At 34.9% G+C, this 22,437-nt stretch overlaps 1 long non-coding RNA gene and 1 pseudogene across 1 annotated transcript in view; both read left to right on the forward strand.

Annotated features, from left to right (window-relative positions):
* Positions 1-318: 318 nt before the first annotated feature.
* LOC145280681 (5S ribosomal RNA) lies at positions 319-435 on the forward strand (annotated as a pseudogene).
* Positions 436-15,673: 15,238 nt separating this feature from the next.
* Positions 15,674-22,437, forward strand: part of LOC145279826 (uncharacterized) — a 302,766-nt gene continuing 296,002 nt past the window's right edge. The window contains exon 1 of the long non-coding RNA XR_013868463.1: positions 15,674-15,930. This is a non-coding gene — a long non-coding RNA (uncharacterized LOC145279826). The remainder of the gene's footprint in view (positions 15,931-22,437) is intronic.

Here is a 22,437-nt window from a genome sequence, read left to right on the forward strand (position 1 = left end):
TTAACGATGATTTGGCATATATATATATAGTCAACCACATACAGTACTGTTTCGTTAACACACGCATATATATGTGTGCATATATATATGTTTTTTTTGTTTTGTTTTTTTACACAGTGATCACCACTTATCAAGGCCCGGAAGCCACTCAGGGATAAGGGTTATTGCAAGTACATTACGTTAGTGTGGAGATTTGATGAAGTGTTTACTTAAGGGGGCGGTTCATTAGGAATTTGTTAACATTGGGCTTGAAGACATCCAAGTTGTAGTCCGGTGGGAAGCAGGCAGACGGAACTGTATATATGTGTGTATATATATATATGCGGCATAATCACGTTGACACACCAGTTTCCGTCAGATCACCGAAGTTAAGCAACGTTGAGCCTGGCTAGTACCAGATGGGTGACCATTTGGGAATTCTAGGCGTTGTATTTGCTTTCCGATTATCTCGGCATTGTTTCCAGTCGTCCTGTACTTCAACTGGCATTCAACAATGTCGACTCAGGAGAGGTGTAGTTGGCATTGCGCAACTTTTGGCACAAAAATTTCACTCGTAGTCACCCTTACCGTGTGTATATCCATAGTCTGTCAAGATTGAATTAATCCTTTATATATATATATGTGTGTGTGTGTGTGTGTGTGTGTGAGAGAGAGAGAGAGAGAGAGAGAGAGAGAGAGAGAGAGAGAGTAAGTGTGTGCATAGTACATACTAAGATGTTTGGCACAGAAAACTATCTACACTATAAAACTTCCCATCAAAATCGCCTCACCGACAGACTTAGCTACTTGGAAATATTGTGTTCCATGAATGATTAATCAAAGATAGAGATAATCTGAAGAAACCATTCACAACAGGCGACTATAAACAACATTTTATCATTGAAAAATTAACCAAAGAAATTTCAACATCTACAGAAGTGCATACATAAAGTATAAGATTAAAAATAAATCTACGCATCCCTTTAGTTATCTCTTTCAACACTACTTTGCCCCCCACAATCTCAAAGAATCAAAAGTCGCTGAGAAATATTATCTCTCAAACCAAACCTAAACTTTTGTCTGAGAAACTCGACATTTTTTGTGTATCTAAACTAAAAAAGAAACAACTGAGAATTTTATAGCTGGTAACTGAATTGTAGACGAGAAAGTAACACGTGATACACGAGGAATAGCAATAATAAGACTCTCTGATCCTGCCCTAACGAAAGAGTTTCTCAGGATAATCTGAGATGAGGATACTTCAACCTAGAAGTAATATAGGAGAGTAGTTGAAGCTCATAGACAAAAGGGAAAGCAAAACACGGTATCCATAAAAGTCCAGAATAGTTAACAGTCAGGAACTCGTTAATAAAAAATTGCAATAAACAATGTATAACTAGGGCTATGACAACAGCATATTCTTTTTATTGCTTTGACTCTCGAGTGTGTATCCGTTGATATCTTATATGCTGTTATATAGAGTGATGTGGTTCTCGGTTGATTAACCGTGTCTAACTCTGTCGGATATATACCCGATAGTCAGAACAAAAAAAAAATGATGTTGTCATAGCCCTAGTTATAACAAACACAGTAGATCAAATTCTCTACCAAACCGTATATTTCTAAATTCAGGACGAGTAAGCATCAGACTCCGTTAGAATCCATCGTACTCTAATCGACTCTGTTTTCGCGTGTGACACGCAAAGACGTGCAAGACGCAATAGAATGAATCTGACAATGTTGCTTTCGTGTCATTCTTTTACATGCAACAAGCGCAACTTACTATTTCGGTGTCGAGTTTAAAGACCTGTAACTCTACAACTTAATGAATAGCTGAAACAAACGAGGAAAGCTTCATAGATACCAGATGACCGTTAGTTATATGCAAAGATTCAACTCGTTTTACAAGAACAATAACAATAATAATAGTAGGGAGATGACGTTGACTAAGAGGTTAACGACACGGACTGACATCATGAGTGTGTCTAGTTCGTTCTACAGAAACATTTTCAGTTCGGGATGTTGGCAACCCTCCCGTAAGTACCCGAGTTCTTTTTTGAAGGAATTCAAACTGGGAAGATATCGGAAGAGTGAATGTCAACAATAATCATCGGATTCCCACATCTGGGCAGGAGCTGCTAGAAGCAGTTTATCCTACCTTGATAGTGTTCAAAATGACTTCGTAACTTAGTGGGGGATTCCCTTTTCTCTTCCCTTCAACCTCTTTCCCACAGAAGAGACGTTGCGAGCCTGTCCCTGCTTTATCGTTATTTTCATGGCGAATCTATGGCCCCCATCGCCAAACTTTCATGAAAAACACTCATCTAGCCAAAACCACTATCAATAATTTCACACATTTTTTACCTGTGCCTAAACCTAAATGTAGATTCCATGAACAAAGCTTCTTTCTTAGAACGGTACGCCTGTGGAACTTTCTTCTGTTTGCCTGCTTTCCAGCTGACTACAATCTGATTATCTTCAAGTCCAACATAAACAAGTTCTCGGTGAACCATCCCCTTAAATAATCCAATTTACAAAATTTCCACTACTTGTGTTTGTTACGCTATAATCACATTGACTAATGTATACTCATTAACCCTTATCCTCGAGTGGCCTCCGGGCCTTGATAAGTGGTGATAAAAAAAACAAAAAACACTAAATGAATGATGCTCAACCACAACAGGGGGGGTGATGGTGTCTCAGTAGTGGTTAAGGATGCGGGCTGACAATCTGGTATGCCAAGTTCGAACCCAGTTCGTTCCACAGAAACACTTTCACTTAGGAACATTGGCAACCTTCACGTGGTCCCTACCGTAAGTACTCGGTAGCGTTCTAGAAACAATTCCTAATAGAAAGATATCGGAGAAACAGACTCCAACAAATTCATCATAAATGATGCTAAGCAAACAAACAAACAAGCAAACAACAAAATATATCTTCATGAGTTAAATGTAGAGTTTGAATGCAAAACGCGATAAATTCAATTCGTCTAAATTAAGGCTTTAACTAATTAAAGGACGGATATATTAAAATTAGACTTCGAATAAAAACGTACTTTATTTGTAAGCAGAATGAAATTGTGCTGGTATGATATTATGTAAAACATGAGTTTGAGGTTTTGGTCGAGTGATGACATGAAACACTATACGTAGTAATAGTTTCGTAATTTTAAAAATGGCGTTTATCGTGTTTGGATTCAAACTCTTCAAATGTATATGTACAGGGGATCGAAAAAATAATACAGACACCTTGTGGATTTTGCCTCAATTTTAAAACCCTTATAATTTTTAATCTCAAAATGTTGGTTTCAATTTTATTTCATTTATCGTTATTGTTATCCTGAATTAAGTGATTAAATTTATTTTTTTTCATATAGTGCATATTAGTAATGACAGATCTATCAGATTTCGAAAGAGAGCAGATGGTTAGTGCCCCTATGGCAGGTGCTACTGTAACGGGAGTGGTTGAGAGGGTAGCCGTATCGAAAGGAACTATTTCGAAGATGATGACAGCCTATGAAAACGAACGGAAAACATCCTACTCTCAACAAAATTCCGACAAAAAATTCGAACCTGTCTGAAATAGATGGTAGATTTTTTTGTAAGGATTGTGAAGAAAGAACACAAAACCACAGAAGAGCTTAACAATCGTCTGGATAATTCCATTTCAGATAAAACTATTCATCGAGAGATTCACAAGACTATATTTTATGGGAGGACTGCAATAATATAAACTACTGCGTTCGATTTTTTTTCAAAATTTTGTTAAATCAGAGACCACGTCTTCTATGTTTGCCAAAGGGTATCCATGAAAATAGCTGTTTTTTGTACTATAACTTATTCATAATGAGCACATAGTCTACAAGGAAAGTGAAACACGTTATCCCTAAAAGTCCAGAATAGTTAACAGTCAAGAACTTAAATTTTCTTTCTACCTACAGCCTAAGGTTAAAAGGCATCTCCTGTGTTTGCAATAGTCAGCTTTCGTTCCTGTTAGCTCCTTACATCAAGTGGCTTCATGCATTGTTTCGATTGATTTCTATGAAAAAAAAATAACAAAATCGCAATAAATAATTTATATCAGACACAGTAGGATCAAATTCTCTACCGACCCGTATACTTCTAATGTGTGGAAATTGTTTTAAAATATATATATTCCAGAATTTTATTTCGATGTTCGTGAGGTTTTGCTACACGAAAACCAAAATGGTTCAACTTCAGTAAAATTCACGCTGAAAAGATAGAAGAAAATACTTATGACTAACCCTCAGTCCGAATGGTACGCTCTCCGCCCAAAATACGACACTTAATCGCTTAATCGAAGTTAAGCGAGAATTTTGGCCGCCATGCAATCTATTGTGTGTTTTATCGATCCACAAACATCTGGATACAATTCTGAAACAAGGGAGCTTATAAACTGTTTCCACACATTATAAAATAAAAGTCGGTAGAGAATTTAAATAGTCCCCTATCCGAGAGTACAACATTCAAACTCTTTGGCTTAACATTTATAGGTTACACGAATCGGAACAAATGCATAGAAAATACTATCCAATCTTCTGCAAAGTGGGTTCCCTATACCATGCTAGAAAACATCTCACACCTGCCAGTATCTTATATCTCTAGAGCCACCATGCATGGAGTATTGTTGTCACAGCTGGCGAACAATCCGCTAATACTTCCTCTTAGACAAGGTTTAAAAGGGTTTTCCAAGCTAATAGATCACACACTGTCTATGAAGCTCCAGCCTTTGATCGCCACAATGTAGAATTTCTGTGCTGGTTTTATAAGTACTAAAATGAAATGCGATCCGACGAACTTGCTGCTCTTGCGCACATCGACGTAAATACGTCAACCTAACCCGATAAATACCATCAATTCATCATGGAAGTCCCAAGATGCCAGAAAACTTTCTAAACAAATAGATTTTATTCTCGAACTGCTAGCCTTTTGGAATTTCCTTTCTGCTCGCTATTCGTTTGACTGTAAAAAAATGCAGAAATTTAAATGTAATGTAAATAAACATCTTATTACACAACTTCTCACTTAGGACGTCCCTATATCGTGACCTTAATTCACAGTAGCCCTTTATGTTTCAGTGACAACGTACCTATGTTAGTGGTCAATTAAAGTTTAGAAAAATAATTTTACTGCGTTTTTTTTATTAATTATTTATTGTTTTTTATTTTTTATTCCGAGTTCTCGACTGGTAATTATTTTGTACTTCACCCTAAGCGATCTAGCACACAGCAAAACACATAACTTCAATAATTTATCTGAACTCAATACCAGATGACTTACGCCATTGAAATGTTTGTAACATCTGTGTGAGTGTGTTCTTGTACAAAGCCACACGACCAAAAACAGTCTCCAATTGATTATGATAAATTCTGTCTTCAGAGACCAGCAGGACGTTCGTGTCAGGTTTTTTTTTTTTATTTTAGCAAAGTATGCAAATCAATGATAAGACATATAAGACAAATCACCGTATACAACGATTGGGTACATTATAAGCCCATTGCGGAGAATCATGTATACTGTATTTACAAGAAACCTGAAGAAGTGAAAATAATTTTTATCATTCTTATACCTGTAACGGCGCTCGTCAGCGCACAATATGCAAACAAAACAACTAAATATAAAAGTCTCATCGTCACATTTTGTTACTTTGTTATTTTGGTTTTATGTATATTTTGCGCTGATGAGTGCCCTTTCTGGTATACAAATAATAAAAGACATACGAATGGAAATATGTATAAAAAATATCAGTAAATAACCGAAACAAATGTACGCATGTATAATTAATAAAGCTGAAATATTTTTTAGATTAACATAACAATGCTTGTCTGTTCTTATAGAAGCGATATATTATAAAATATTTATCGCTCTAATATTGCACTACCGAACTATTTAAATGTACTTTATGTTATTAATATATATATCGGAATATAAAAATGGAAGAGTCTTGTTTCAATGGTAAATATATATATATATATATATATATATATATATATGTGTGTGTGTGTGTGTGTGTGTGTGTATGTGTGTTTATATAAGTAAAAAACGTCACGACGTTGTAGAAGTAAATTTATATATTATATTCAAAACAAATAATACGAGATAAATGCGACAAAATTTATTATTCCATGGAGTTTCAAAGATAGGCTCTTCTCATCAGAGGAAAATCGTTAGCAAAAGTAATATAGAGATAAAATTCAATTTTTGTTGCGCATTTTTTGTTGGGGGGAGGGAACGGTAGAGAAAAACGTTCTTTTAAAGAAAATAAAAGTTTACAGAAAAATGAAAAAGAATACTCAAAAATATCTAATAATTTTCGTTGTAGATATCCAGTGAGAATAAAAAGTTTGTATTGGGTATGGCGATTGGTGAATCTAAGAAGAGTTCAGTAAGATGTTCTTTGAAATCTTTTTAAAAAATATATGCAGGGATGAAGAAAAATGAAATGTTCTTGTAAACGAGTCTTGTATTGACGAGTGGAGGGAAAATCCAGTCCATGGAAATTAAATTTTAATGCGTAGAGAATCACGTGAGATCTTTTTTTTTTTAAATATGGAATTTAATTTAAGAGAAGAGATAAAAGAAGCTAGATATGGAATTCGATGGCATTGGCGATCAACCCTTCCATGGTCAGTTTAAATCACACACACACACACACACACACACACATACATATATATATATATATATATATATATATATATATATATATATATATAATTATTTCCACAGCCCAAAGAACGCCGCAGCCCAGAAGAGCAACGCCAGCCAACGAACCGGAAGTCTAAGACTCGAGTTTCGACCTCATTTGGGCTCATCAGTCAGACATATCCGCACCCGGGATTTGAAACCGAGCACCCTGCATGCGAAGCAAACACTCTACCAACTGAGCATACGCCCCGCATACAAGAAATTCTATTAACTAACACAGATCAAGCTGACCGCGACGAAATCAAGCTGTGGAATAGACCTACTTCATCTCGACAAGGGGCGTGATCATCCAACCAGATGACCCCCAAACCGATGTCCCACAAGTAGGGATTTTGAAGTCGAAAGAACGACGCCACCCAGCAGAGCTAACCTAACGAGCCATTTTTGTTATAGAATTTTCAGAATGTGAGAGATTATATATTACTATTTCCACAGCCCAAAGAACGCCGCAGCCTACAAGAGCCACGCCATCAACGAACCGGAAATCTAAGACTTGAGTTTCACCCTCATTTGGGCTCATCAATATGACACATCAGCATCCGGGATTTGAAACCCGAGCACCTTGCATGCGAGGCAAACACTATACCAACTGAGCAAACGCTCCGCACGCTGGACTGTGGAAATAATTATATATAATCTCTCGCATTCTGAAAATTATATATATATATATATATATATATATATATATATATATATATATATTTGATACATGAAGTAGCAGAGGTGGTAGTGTGCGGGTGTATATGCATGTATGTTCACATATGCTAGGATGTTTGTGAGATGTGTGGGTGTCCAATTCAAAGTTTTATGAAAGATTTTGTTTTGAATTGAGGCCACACAAGTTGCTGACCATTCCAGGTCAAAAATGTTGGAAGGGTCATATTCAAATATATCTTAACCTTATTGGCTATACCCGTGCCCTCCTTCTGCTAACTCTCCTCATCCTCCACTCACGTTTCCATCATTCACACCGAGGAAGATCGAAGGATCGGTCGAAAATATGTGCTTTTGGAAGAAACATTCTTGTTTTATTAAAAAAACTTTTTGTATTCCTACACGTCAACACATAGGAAATAAATACAGAAAAGATATAAACATTTATATAATTTTCGTCTTGATTTTTTTATTCATACATATTTACATATATCTATATGTGTGTGTGTGTGTGTGTGTGTGTGTTTGTGTGTGTGTGTGTGTGTGTTCGTGTGGGTGGGTGTATAAATTGTACAATTTTCTTTATTCATATAAACATTATTGGCGACATATGTGCATACATGTTTCAGCTGTGATTCCTATCGAAATCCAGCGCCATCAAGCGGCTAGTCTCAATTATTTTGGAAATGGGTTTTTTTAAAGGCTTGATAAAGAGTGTGAAAGCGTCCGGTCATGTACCAATGTGTGAAAATAATAGAAAATCCACTTTTAAAAGAGTACTGTGGTATTGGAATTAAAGATTTTAACGTTTATACAAGACAACTAATTTTTAATAACGATATTTATTTAATAAAATTAAATACAAATTTTCGACCCATTAATCAGGAAAATCCAGATAATAATAAATTCGAAACAAGTAACCAAGTAGCTGAAGTCTGGCGTCCTAAAGACATACACACAGACACACACATGCATATATCATTATATTTTCATCTATCTACATAAAATGTTGTATAGTATTTTATGTATCGATTTTCAGTATTTAATTTAACAGGGTTCAATACATGAATAGAACTATGTAAAAAGTTATGGAAATATATTTATGGCAATTAAACTATACAAGAATCAACTTTGCTTTATGATAACATGGCATAAGAACAATAAAATAAAATAATTAAATAAAAAACTAACCTAAACCAACATTTGAAACAAAAATACAAATAGTTCAAGCATGCATCACTTATTAATTTGAAATATTCACACGAAAAGATGAGTCACGCCTATTTTAAATAGAACAAAAGAAGGGTAAGTAATGGATACATTTACTCGCGAGAGGAAATATCAAAGAAGCAGATTAATTGACCAATTAGACTAAAGACAACTATCGTCGCTTGTTCTTCCTTTTCGAGTTTCGTTTCGGTGGCCTTTTATCTGTGTGGCTGAGGCATGCGTTTTGAATAGTCCTACAAGTCTACCGTCAAAGGCTCTACATTGCTTCTTTGAAGGGGGGGGGGTTAATTTATTGATTAGTGCGTTTGGCGTCCCGTTCAGAGAATGTTGACGTCAGTGGCAAGGCAATTCTTTAATAAACCAGGATGTTTTCGCCTTTTCACTGTCCGGCCTTGTGCCAAATATTCCTGCGGTAAGTAAATACCGCAATTGATGGCAGCTATAGTCCCAGAATCACGGCCATACTTTGTTAACATATTTTGGTTAATTATACCATGGGTTTGTATTTCTTATTAGAGACATCAAGCACACACACACACACACACACACACACACAGTCTTAGCCCCTGGCGTAGCATAGGTCATCCACAACAGCCCAGTAGTGTCCACAGTCCTGGGTGATTTGCTCCCGCTCCTCCCAGGAGTAGTCGGTCTCTTCTCCAGGTGTTCTTTGGTCGGTCTCTTAGAGACCTGCAAAGTCACAACATTTTAAATCTAATCCGCAACCATAGTAGTCTCTTATGTCTTGGCGTTAATAAGATGAGTGCTGTTTCAATAAGGCGCATAAAGACGAACTCTTAACAAGAAACTGTGAAAAACGCAAATGCTGAAATATTGTTTTCATTTTGAAACGTAAATATTTTGCTTTGCCGAATATTATGAATAGTGTTTGTTGTTAACGTCTCGCAAAGCGAGTGCTGATGCGATCCCTTTCCACAAGTAATCTTAGCGCGTTGAAAGAACGCAACCAGCCGGCTTATACGTGTAATGGACAGATTACAAATGCTTAAACCTCCTGGCTGGCAGCAGCTCCTATGTCCTGTTTCCATCGGAATTGTATGGCACACGGACGCCAAACTCCGAGTGGGGGTGTTTCTGCAGGCGGAATCGGAATGGAAAATCTATCATTTCGTCTACGACATTATCTGTCAACTGTCAGTGTGAAAAATTGTCCCAAAGTCTTTAGCGTGAGGATTGGCGCCTACTGTTTTTCCGCAATTATTTGGGTATGTGAGAGGGAACTGAACGGGTGCGTTCAAGTACCACATCTACACGCACGCACACACACGTACACAAACACCCCCCACACATATATATATATGTATATATATAAAGTTTTTAACCTTTAAAACTATACAAAAAAATTAAAATATATATTTTATCATTCGTTAGAAAACCATCTAGTCAGTAAGTCATATAATCACCTGCAATCACTGCATCATTCATTCTCGAATTTACTATAGCACCAATAATTTATTTTTCAAGGGATCATCAGTTGCTTACCATGAAACACTGTTTGGGATTTAAAAACAAAACGGCATATTACATCATGGCTCCCCAGCAGTGTTCATCAAACATCACCTCCCTTAATCTTAGGAAATTAGATCAAATATTTGTAACGTGTCTTCTTTCTAAGCTTTTTTTTTTATATCATTAGTGTTTTTTAGAAAAAGAAATCCAGCAGAGTGCTCAATTATAAGGACAATCCGAAAATAAGAGCGTATTTATGTTTTATATTTTCATAGAGATGAGTATTGGCTGAAAAGAGTTTGATATAGGTATCTAAAATGGTCCTAATTATAGGGTTTGAAACCGACGGTACCAATGACTTGTCTTATCTAAAAACTTTCTGTAAACAATATATATATATATATATATATATATATGTGTGTGTGTGTGTGTGTGTGTGTGTGTGTGTGTGTGTGTGTGTGTGTGTATACAGTTATGCGCATAAGACTGATGAATTCTCAAGAGAATGAAACGCGGAATATTTAGTGTAGCTTAATTGCAATACATATTTTCATAACTTACTACCTTGCTCTACATATATTAAATTGAGCACTGTTGAAGTCAATACTGAAAATTTGCGCATAAAATTATATCTTTGTATATTGATTTATGTGATTAAATGAAGTAGTTATATATATATATACATATATATATATATATATATATATATATATATATATATAATTATTTTTTACTATAATAATTAAATAATTAAATACCTACAGACACTAGTGTTTCATCCTTTCCGGATTCTTCAGTGCAGGGTGTCACGATTAACACCAGCCGAACGATTCGAACCCCGCAACACGAGACATCTCTGACATCCCGAAATAAAAACAAAATATATTTTATGTACAAGCTGCCATTAAACAAGGTGCAAATATAAATTTTAGCCCCAATAAATCAAAAATGGTGTATCCGAATGGAACTGTATTCGACATTAAAGAAAATGGAAGACTATATTATTTAAATAGCGTAGTCCTATCGAAAACCACCTGCCATGATTTACAGACATGGCATAAAATTGTTCGGCACTGCAATATATCAAAAAGTTGCCGATTGTGGTTGATTGAATGAAAATAAAAACATCAAAAAACTTTAACTGCGACGTTTGTACGCAGGGAAAAATGGCAAACTATCAAAACAAGATACCAGACAAGAAGGCCAAAAAATCCTATCACTGATACCTTGTGACTTGAATGATCCCTTGGAACCGATGATCAGGGAACATTATAGATATGTGTTGAATTTTGTAGATGATTATTCAGGTTTAATAATGTGTTTTTTTAAGAACAAATCTGATACCCTGCTAGTAAATAAAAAATATTTAGCTGACATGGCACCCTAAGGTGAAGTCAAGTGTATTCGCTCTGACAATGGTACGAAATTCACTAATAAAGACTTTGAACTTTTAATAATTACCCGTCATATCAAGCATGAAAAATCGGCCCCTAAATCGCCACACCGAAACGGAACTGTGGAAAGAGCATGGCGGGCACTTTTTGAAATGGTAAGATGTCTACTCATTGAATCAAAACTTCCCAAAAACCTCTGAACGTACGCACTTATGGCGGCTGCTTATATATGAATCAGGTGCTTTAACAAAACACTATCTAAAACACCATATGACGCTTTCTGCGGTAGAAAACCAAATTTAAGCAGAATGCACGTATTTGGTTCAACTTGCTTCGCATATATAGATAAAAATATTAAATATTAAATATTAGAATAGTAAATATTAAACATTAAAACCGACGGAGGCATATTTCTCGGATACGATAAAAACAGTCCAGCTAATTTAGTACTTTTTCCAGAGAAAAATAAAATAAAAAGAATCCGATGTGTAAAATTCATAGACACGTTTAATTTTAAAGACGAACCCCCGGAGGAGATGAAATTATATTTCCTCAAATTATTAAGACAAATGAAGACAATGAAGATGACGGGGACAAGAGTATCCATGATGATGATGATGATGATGATGATGATGATGTTAAAGTCGAAAGAAACCACAAAAGAAATAGAAAGACGGCCCGATTTTTTTGTGGTTAACAATATGAAAGATTATGAAATAGACTATTGCTATTCCATATTTTTCTACATTTTCCCCGACCACAAACCTAACGACAATTAGAATTTTATTACAAATCGCATCGCAATATGACCTAAACATCCATCAAATGGATGTAAAAAAATGCTTATTTGAATGCCCCAATAGACTTTGAAATTTATATTCCCCCCCCCCGAGGGATTTATAATGAAAAATATGAATAGCGTGTGGCGACCTAACAAATCATTGTACGGTCTAAAGCAAAATGCTCATTGTTAGAATACAGTATTTCATGATTATATGATTAAACAACAATTTAAACAATGCCCAACAGACCCCTGTTTAAATACCCAACACAAAGACAATAAACTACTGATTTTGGTTTTATGGTTCGATGATATTTTAATCGCATCAAATTGTGACATAATGTTGACAGATGTTAAGGAGAGATTAAGTAAAAGGTTCAAAATGACCGATCTACTGTATATACTACGAAGTCTTCTAATATATATATATATATATATATATATATATATATATATATATATATATATATATATAGGGTGATTCACGGGAAACGGGTGTTTGGAGAACGTTTCTTGCTCTCCTTGAGTAAGGAATAGGGAGTGAGGAAGATAGCCTTTAAACCTACTTAAGAAATATTCGCAGAGTTTGTTTTCCTTAAAACATCCATTTCTCGTGACTCACCCAGTACACACACACACACGCACACACACACACACACACACACACATATATATATATATATATATATATATATATATATATATATATATATATATATATATATATATATATATACCCGTTAACACGAATTCCATGCATTTTAACCTGACGATTCCCTACGGGGATAAAGCACGGAAGTCTCTGTGTAACTTAATTGCCATAAATATATATTTTATAATTTACTATATATATATATTTGTGTGTGCATTTGGCTGTATGTATGCATGTATGTGTGTATAAACAGACAAATTGTGTACGCCAGTTGTGTAGATTTATTCGTGCTGACAAATTACATACATTTCTGCTTGTGAAGCGAACAAGAAATAGATTAATCCCAGTCGAAAGCAATCCTTCATTTGCCCTTGTCTCACCGTTTGCAATTTGTCTGGAGATAAAGTCAGCAGTTCTTTTTTTTTTTTTTACTTTGGTTTTGTTTTTTTTTATTCGTTTGTTTGGTTGATATTTTTTATTATTGTTTACTTTGTTTTCTATTTTTTTTGTTATTCAACTTAATTTGTTTTTTGTTTTTGTTTTACCTTGTAGTTTTGATGAATCTTTAGATTTCTCTACAAATTGATATTCACTCATCTCATAAGAGCCAGTCAGCCGAGGACATAATTTGTATTTTGATTGATGGTGCCCGAAAAACAATCCTCCTCCTCTTCCCTCTCCTCTTCCTCCTCCTCGTCCTCCTAGTATTATTATTATTATTATTATTATTATTATTATTATTATTATTATTATAACAGGATATGTGTTTCGTCCTTAGTTGGTTCGTCCATTACAGTCAAATACAAATCTTGAAGGCTAAACTGCATCAAAAAAGGCTAAAATTCGCAAAATTTGGTTTTAAAAAGACCAAACTAGACAGAATCTTAAGAGTGACCTCTTTTTTATGTTGCTTCGTTTTCGAATATAATTGCTGTAAGGGCGGGCGAAAAGACCTCATAGTAATTCCGAGAATACAGGGAATATTCAAAAGAAACGGCGCAAAAACAACAAAAAAGAACATTGTCTGACAAAAGGTACTGGATTGAAGGAGTAAATTAAAGATGGTCTCTTACACTTTGATTTTGCTATTTGTATTGAACTATGTAACACAATATTACTTTCTGAGTATTTATTAGTGCTTATTAATTTATCTCATTTGGGTCAGTTTTATATCTAAACCATAATGGACACTATTTTCATAGCTATGTTAATAGACTCATATTGGTGCTATTTATTGGGTTTTCTGTCCAAAACCTATTTTTGCAGCATCCACAAAAATATCACCTTTATCAAAATATATTTGTTGATTAAATATATTTCTCATGCCTTGCAATTTCCTCGTGTCTTTATTATTATTATTATTATTATTGTTGTTGTTGTTATTGTTGTTGTTATTATTATTATTATTATTATTATTATTATCTCTATCTATATTATATGAAGTCATTGTGTGTGAGAGAGGAAGAGAGTAACTTTCCTCATAAGTTCTGAGACGGCTGAGCCTACCTTTGGCAAATTTCACACAAAGGTAATTTATATGTCTGGCAGTGTTCTTAGATATGTTTTGTACAGAAATTCATCGGATAAGTATCGAAAATCGAAAAAAATCCGATCTTAAAAATAGTATTTTATCTCTTGCAGATACAAAGAAGACTTTACAGTGGGCTACTTTACGTTGCACCGGCAAAATGAAATAATAAAGTCTCAGCAAATCTTCTTCGAAAATACGTAAAAAAAAAATCCGATCTTAAATTAGTCTTTCTCTTTTATGGGGAAAAAAATAATTTCTTCTTAAAAAAAAAAAAAAACAGATTATATATCGATATATTAGATATAGTTTGTGGTAGAACATTTTACTACAGATTAACTGATCCCCTGTTCAAACCCGAATGTATCCCACCATTTTATCTTAATTTTTCTTGTTAATGAGTTCAATTTACGATAAAAGTAGAGGCGCCATTTAAAATCGCCGCAAATCATTTCTTCGTTTGCATATTTTAAAACTAAACATTAATCAGAAGCGACTTTTCTCAGAGGATTCATCGTCATGCCCAATTATCAGCTGACGTGATATTGTAAACAAACACAGACGGAATTTGATGAATAATATTATCACTATTTTTTTTTAACTTTTTTATTTATTTATTATATATATATATATATATATATATATATATATATATATATATATATATATATATATATATATATATATATATATATTGCGAAGTAGTCCACCGGGCAAATTATTTCTCGTAATATATAATAATCAATAAAGGATTGATTATATAATAGTACATACGCAATCTGCATAAATTAAAATATCATGTTTAAGCTTATTATACGACCGGACAACGCCGGGTGGGCAGCTGGTTATTATTATTACTCACTAATAGTTTTCACACAAGCCATTATTAAAGGTTTCTCTTTGAGAAAAAAAACTGTGTTTTTCCATGGACTCGGAATGACAATTGGTCTCCCCGTCTCGTCAATTGGTCTTTCCAGTCTGTTATTGCTGTTGTTGTTGTTGTTGTTGTTGTTGTTGTTTTTTGTTGGTGGTGGTGGTGGTGGTCTTGTTGTTGGTGGTGGTGGTTATGTTGTTGTTGTCATTAGTGCTCACTGTAATTTATTAGACAGGTTATTATGAGTTAATTTTTTTAGTTTTTTTTTTTTTTTTTTTTTTTTTTTTGCTTTTTGTCTGTGTAGGAGGGGTCGGCGTCTTCCCTTCATACACGCAGCACCAGGTATTTCTAACCCGTCACCCATCTGGTGCTGACCAGTATCAACTTCGCCTTGCTTTGTCACCGCGATTATTCTATATAATTGATGGCGGACAACAACATAATACTTTAGAAACAATTGAGAGTTGGTAGAACAAGATCGGACATGTTCAAAAAGAATAAAGAAGTATATGAAAAGACTGGCCAGTTACGTTGAGTGCAACTTGCGTATAAAAACAGCGGACGATAGCAGTCAAGATCCGAATAGAAACGGCTGATCTAAACCTAGAGATACAAGGGGACAGACGGTCTAAGAAGAATGGTTCGTAATTTTTTTTTATTTCTTTTTCTAAAACAATACTTTATCTATACACCTGCTTGCTACCATTTTTAAATGCAAACAAGGTATATTGTCACTTGGGCGCAAGGAGTGTACAAGGACACTATGCAGAGAATTGAGCAGCAAGATGTCCATTCGCATTACATTTAAATTTCTGCGTGTTAGTACAATCAGGGAAACAGGGAACAGAGAGGGAATTTCAAAATCTAACAGTTCTATGGAAGAAACAATTAAAATAGAAACTTTCCGGCATCTAGGGACCTCTATGGTGAAGGGGTGGCATTTTGCTGCTTGTAGAATGAGTTGGGAGTATTTAGGTTGAGGGAGCACAAGTGCTACGAGTTTATCAAAGCATATGCAACATTGAGGCGATGGGGCAGAGGTTCGATCTTGGTTGATAGTGTGGGGCCTATAGATTGAAGACTTTTTTTAGACCATGTCTAATACAAGGAGCGATTAGTTTTAAATGCACGACTAGATGTGGCAACAATACCCCATACATAGTGAATGGTGGCTTTGTAGATGTATAAAATACTCTCAGACGTGAGTAGTTTTTAGCATGGTAAAGAGAGCGCATATTCTTTGCAGAAGCCTTGGCAATATCTTCAATGCATTTGTACGCAACTTATCTATTTTTATGAGCATTTACCACGGCTGAAATTCACTGTTTTATTTTTTACTAATGATTTACCACATACTAAAGCTAAAAACCACTCAAGGATAATTATGAATTAGATTGATCAATACTAGGAGATAAGTTGAAAAACGATGGGCGGAATAGATAGAGTTTAATTACGTAGACGGAGCTTCGGCAAAAATTTGAAGTACTTGTGCAGTTTATTAACCGTACTGAAATAATCACGATATTATTATTTAGGAAGCTATTCATAGCATGAGAGGCAGTATTTTTTATATTAATCTTTACGTTCACCTTACAATGTAATAAACAAAAGATACCGTGAAAGTTGTATTTAACTTGAAATCTTATCTAAAAATAGCACAGTTCGTAAATTGCACAATAACAATTTAGTTTACATTGAAATTTAAGACAACCACATTACATCAGGAGAGAAGCAGTTGCGTGGTATTGTGTTTCACATACGAGGGATTCTTAGAAAGAAACTCCGTGGAAGTTGCATTTAGTTTTAGCTATATGGCGGAAGAAAAAAGGTTCATTACAATGGTCATGTTCCTGGTGTGAATATTGTATACTGAGGGAAAATTTAGAGATCGAAGCTCAGTCAAGCACCTACCATTGGTATAACAATAGATTAAAGAAAGACTAACCAGCATTATCTAGGATATGATAAAGAGATTGTGTGGAATAGAATAGATCGTCCTCCACTAGATGGCGAAGTTTGATTTTGTACTCTCTTGAGGCAAGAAAGAGTTTTCTGGGCAGCATCTCTGCAGATGTGGCGGCAGTTTTTTTCTCTCGTCTAAAATTTTATTGCAATAAAATATTGTAGTTTTGCAGTTTCTATTTCTTTCAAATATTTCTTTCATAACCTCATCTGTTCCAAAAGCGGATTAGGTATGTCCAGTTTACGACCCAATCTCCGGTAATATCGTGTCGGCATCTGTCGTCAGGTTGCCTTAGTAGCCAGAAGATGCTGAAGCGAAGACTGTCAAATGATTACTTCAAAACGCCGCGTTCGACCTCGCTTATGATAAAACATGACTTTCTATTTAGAAAACCGTTCTTAACATAGGGAATCGAGGGATTTTGCGTTAACAGTGTTGAAAATCATTTTCAGGGTTTTTTTTTTCTTGATTTAATGAATTCCACACTTTCGTTGAAACTTGTCATCTTCTGGCATCTGATTGGATAATCGCTTCAGCATATTTCTGTCGCTTAAATAACCTGCCGGTAGATACGGACAATAATTTGCCGGATATTGGGTAATAAACTGGATAAGTACCGATTTGTTATGCGTTTGTCTAAAGCAGAAACTATACTATTATTACCTTTAATGCTTAATTTATTTACTATACTATGAGGGACGTCCCCAAAGTAAAGCCTCCTATTTTTTTATTTCTACCGAATGAATTAGAATAAATTGCAAATTACATTGCTATAATGAATGAACTTATGAATTCATGACTTCAATGTTTTATCTCTCTGTTGCAGATATTGACGGTGTAAGACTCTAAGAAAGCGACCCTGTCATGGACGTGTGTCAGAAGCAGATATGCGTGATTGAATTCAAAATTAAACCGACCAACATTCACCGGCGCCTGTTGAATCTTTACAAACCTTATACAGTTAGGAGATGGGTTCGTCGATTTCAGAATGGCAGTAGAGATGTGAATGACAAACTTTTACTTTGACAGAATTTTACAACCGGAACATTAAAAGAGGCTGACAAAAGTGCATTGAGAATGGTGTTGACTATATGAAAAAATAAGTTCTGGACCGCAAAAGTTCGCTCGTTCTAATGGCACCACTTCCCTTTTTGTTGCGCTTTAACGTTTTAGTTTTTTTTATTTAAAAGTAGGCGGTCCCTCCTTTTGAACGGTCCTCGTATTTCAAACTAATATGCTGTCTTTCAATACTCAATTAAGAAGATAGTGTAGTACCTGCTCTATTGTTATGATATCATCCTCCCAAGCATTGTGATCTCCTTTTGGGGATGTGGTTTAGTGAATTATCTCATCTGATGGCATGCGATCACCCTCCTAATGCTCTACATTGGGAAGTAGTATATGTTCCTTTGTCCATCCACCCATCCATCCATAGTCTTGAGACCCTGGAGGGGTATAGGGTATCCATAACTATTTTAGATTCTTTTGTAGCGAGTTCTTTCTTCGGATGAGGGTGCTGGTCCCACGCTCAACCTTCTCAGAAGGTACATACAGCGCCTAACCTTCCCAAATAGTCACCCATCTGGTACTAGCCAAACTCAACGTTACTTAACTTCGGTGAACTGGTGGGAACCGGCGTGTCAATGTGATACGTTATTACCTCCTCCTTTTATTTTGGGGATAGTGTAAGATTTTTTCCCCGTTGCTACGTCATAATTACGTTGATACGAACACCGTACACTTAGTCCCTGTGAAATCACGTTGAACCTGGTGAATCCTAAAATAAGTGACTATTTGAGAATATGATTACCCTCGGCATTGTTTCCAGTCGTCTTGAATTTCCCCTTGCCATTGGAATCAAACAGTGTCAACACAGGAGAGGTGTGGCTGCATATTGCGCAACTCTTGCTTCATGATTACACGCGCATACTCTTTTCAGTGTGTATCCATTTATTATCTCTCAAGAGTGAACGAAGGTCATGTTTCTTGTTATGAAATTACCTTCTCAGGCATTGCTTCATCCTTTGTGAGAACCATATAGTATATGCCCATTTATTATATATACTTGTATAAGTAGAGGGAGTGTATTTTACCAGTAAAATAATTAACTTGAGTGGACACTAAATTGACTTTGCAATCTAGTGGAAGATTTCCTTTTCCCTCTACTACCTTTTTCTCACAGAAGATATGTTGCTGGTCTTTTTCGACTCTATCGTAATTTTCACGGCAGGTGCTCGGCTGAACTCAAATCTATGTTTCATTCCCCGTAAAAAATTACCAACAAAACCTCATATAGCAAAACCACTATCAATAATTTTCCTCTGTCCATCAATGTGCCGAAAACTAAACGAAACTTCCATGAACACAATTTTTTCCTATAACTATTCATCCAAGGCATTGTTTCCGAGCAGGGTACAACTTCATCGTTTTCATGTCCAATGTAAATAAATCATTGTTAAGCCGTCTCGTTTAATAATGAAATCATGCAAAAGTTCTATCATTATTACCAAGGATTACGGTGTTTATTTTTTCACCGCCAACTTCTAAACCCATTAACCGTTATCCTCGAGTGGTCTTTGAGCCTTAATAAGTAATGACTCTTTAGTAAAAAATACTTTTATAAAATATACTTTCGTTTTATGGAACTCATCCTTTAAACAAATTAAATAATTAAACTTGCGCTAACACACTCTTTGCTTGGGTAACTCAGGTGCTTTTTCAAAGTAAATTCGGCTTAGCCTGTCATCTCACAGGAATAAGTCTTGTGATAAGTCTGGAATCATAAAACCGAACATGATATCTCTGTTCTGCACGTGCGCCGTGTAATATAATTGCATTAATTCTTATGCATTTTTAATTAAACTAAGTTGTTATGAGGCCATGAATCAGGTTTGTACTTTAAAATTGTAATTAATGTATACATCACAAACAAAATAGATATTAATATACGCATCATGTATAGCGATATTTTACCAGCTCAGTAATTTCAAAAGGTCTATATTCAACGTGAAAAGTTAATTTAAAACGAAACCTACAAAATATTATGTTGCTTTCAATACAACGTACACACACACACACACACACATATATATATATATATGTGTGTGTGTGTGTGTGTGTGTGTGTGTGTGTGTGTGTGTGTGTGTGTGTGTGTGTGTGTGAAAACAGGATAATAAAGATTAGAGTTATATAAAGATTTATTACATTATCATGTCAATAAGCTTAAAAAAACTGTTATAGTAAAGGAAAACTTGGGAGGAAATCTCTTCAGGCCATGGCATTTCAAAGCTTAATGCTTCTCATCGGAAGAAGAGAGAAAATTGGCATTATACAAAAGTATGGGCATTCAACTAATTCTTTTCTATATATGAATATATATGTACATAAATATGTGAATTGTTTTCTTTTGTTATTGTGTTTGCAGTAGTTATTCCCCTTGAGATTATAAGAAGGTTACCTTATTTCCTTCACACTATTGGATCTTATATATAGAACGTATAAATATTCTTTTAATTATAAAAATAATTATTCACGTATGTTTCACCGTCCTTGCGGCTTATAAACCTGGATTGTGGCTCAAATCGAAATATATATATATATATATATATATTTATTTATTTATTTATATGTGTGAGGAGGTGCCTGTGTAGTTGTGTATGGATGTTTGGGAGCGTATTTATTCATATATATTGTTTTGGGGAGGCAATGGTAATAGAGTTTGGTAGAATAACACCGTTAGTTACGAGTCAGGGTAAACCGACTAAATGTCAATATTTAAATATTTTAATAAATTTCTATAAATTATTTATTTAATACCTTAATGTATCGAACCATGATTATATCAGTAGTATTATGTTCTTAGAATTTTCGAGGTAAAACTCATCTTCAGAAGGATAAAATATATGTATAACGACTCGATTTCTGTGTGTTTTATTTATTTTTTTCCTACCAGGCAACAACGCCTTCAATCGGCTGTAGATTTCTTTATGAAAAAACAGTTACACCTCATAAATTAAAAATAATTATTATAACAATAATTCCTAGCTAATTCATGTGGCGTATTACTATTACTACATATAATACCAAATGCCAAATGCAGAGCTTTAATAACAAGAACAAAACAGATCAAAGCTAATGAGATAGTTTAAATGTCTACTAGATTCCATTCTCGAATCTATTTCGTCTCACTGTGAAGAGATTTGTCAGAATAACTTGACATAAGAAACTTTGTCTTACAAGTAAGCTTTGAGAAAACATTCAAAATAGCATAGGATTAAAAGCTCAAACGCATTTACCCATACGAATAATGGTGTAACATCTAATGGTGTTATTTGAATTAATGACACCAAACTGGATAGTTCATCAGACTATGTGCATTCTCGTCCTGGAATCCGGTCAAACTAAGAAAGACTATGAGAAAGAAGAACTCTAATATAGTTTGCTTGGCCAATAAAGAAAGTAATAATCTCTGTTGTTTTATCAATTCAAACATAGGAAAGTATAGGAGAACCTTTCCTGAACACTCGGATATCTATGCACTGTAACATAGGCGTTAAATGCCAACACCTGGGTCCCACACGTTATATGCAGACAGTCGCAAGAAAACAAACAAAAGGACAGAATTCGACTATTTTCTTTTCAATTGAACCAACAGACATTTATTTACAGGTACTTCCAGAATAATGCCTTGTCTCTTGTTTAAAAGTCTTTTCGTACTGTAATGTGCTTAACAAGACTTTGCCGTGTCGAACACGTGGTGCTCTGTCATTGTCCAGTCATGTTTAGTATACGTATTTCCCTGTCGCTCACGGTCCACGTGTGTAACACGTATATTTCCGCTCTCTCGTGTCTTAAACACGTATCAAATACATCTTTCTCTGAACATGTGTGCCGTTTTTATCTCTACTGTCACAGACGGCTTGGTCATTTGCATATGACTGATGTTGTAATCCGCGCGTCCGCGCTCGGTTACAGTATATCATGAAGAAATCAATTGTTAATCCCAGGGAAACGTGCCTCTTTATTTCTGAGAACTTAGTAATATAAGCTACAAATATTTACCATGACAACAACAACACCGGCACAAATAATGCAAGATTAAGAAAAATAAATCTTATATTATTCTTACTTCGACAAGTTAAGCCGAATTTACTGCGAGAAAGCACCATAGTGAACCAAGGAATA

This window comes from Euprymna scolopes, chromosome 7 (genome assembly GCF_053919585.1).
Source record: "Euprymna scolopes isolate OS-2025 chromosome 7, ASM5391958v1, whole genome shotgun sequence".
Classification (NCBI taxonomy): domain Eukaryota; kingdom Metazoa; phylum Mollusca; class Cephalopoda; order Sepiida; family Sepiolidae; genus Euprymna; species Euprymna scolopes.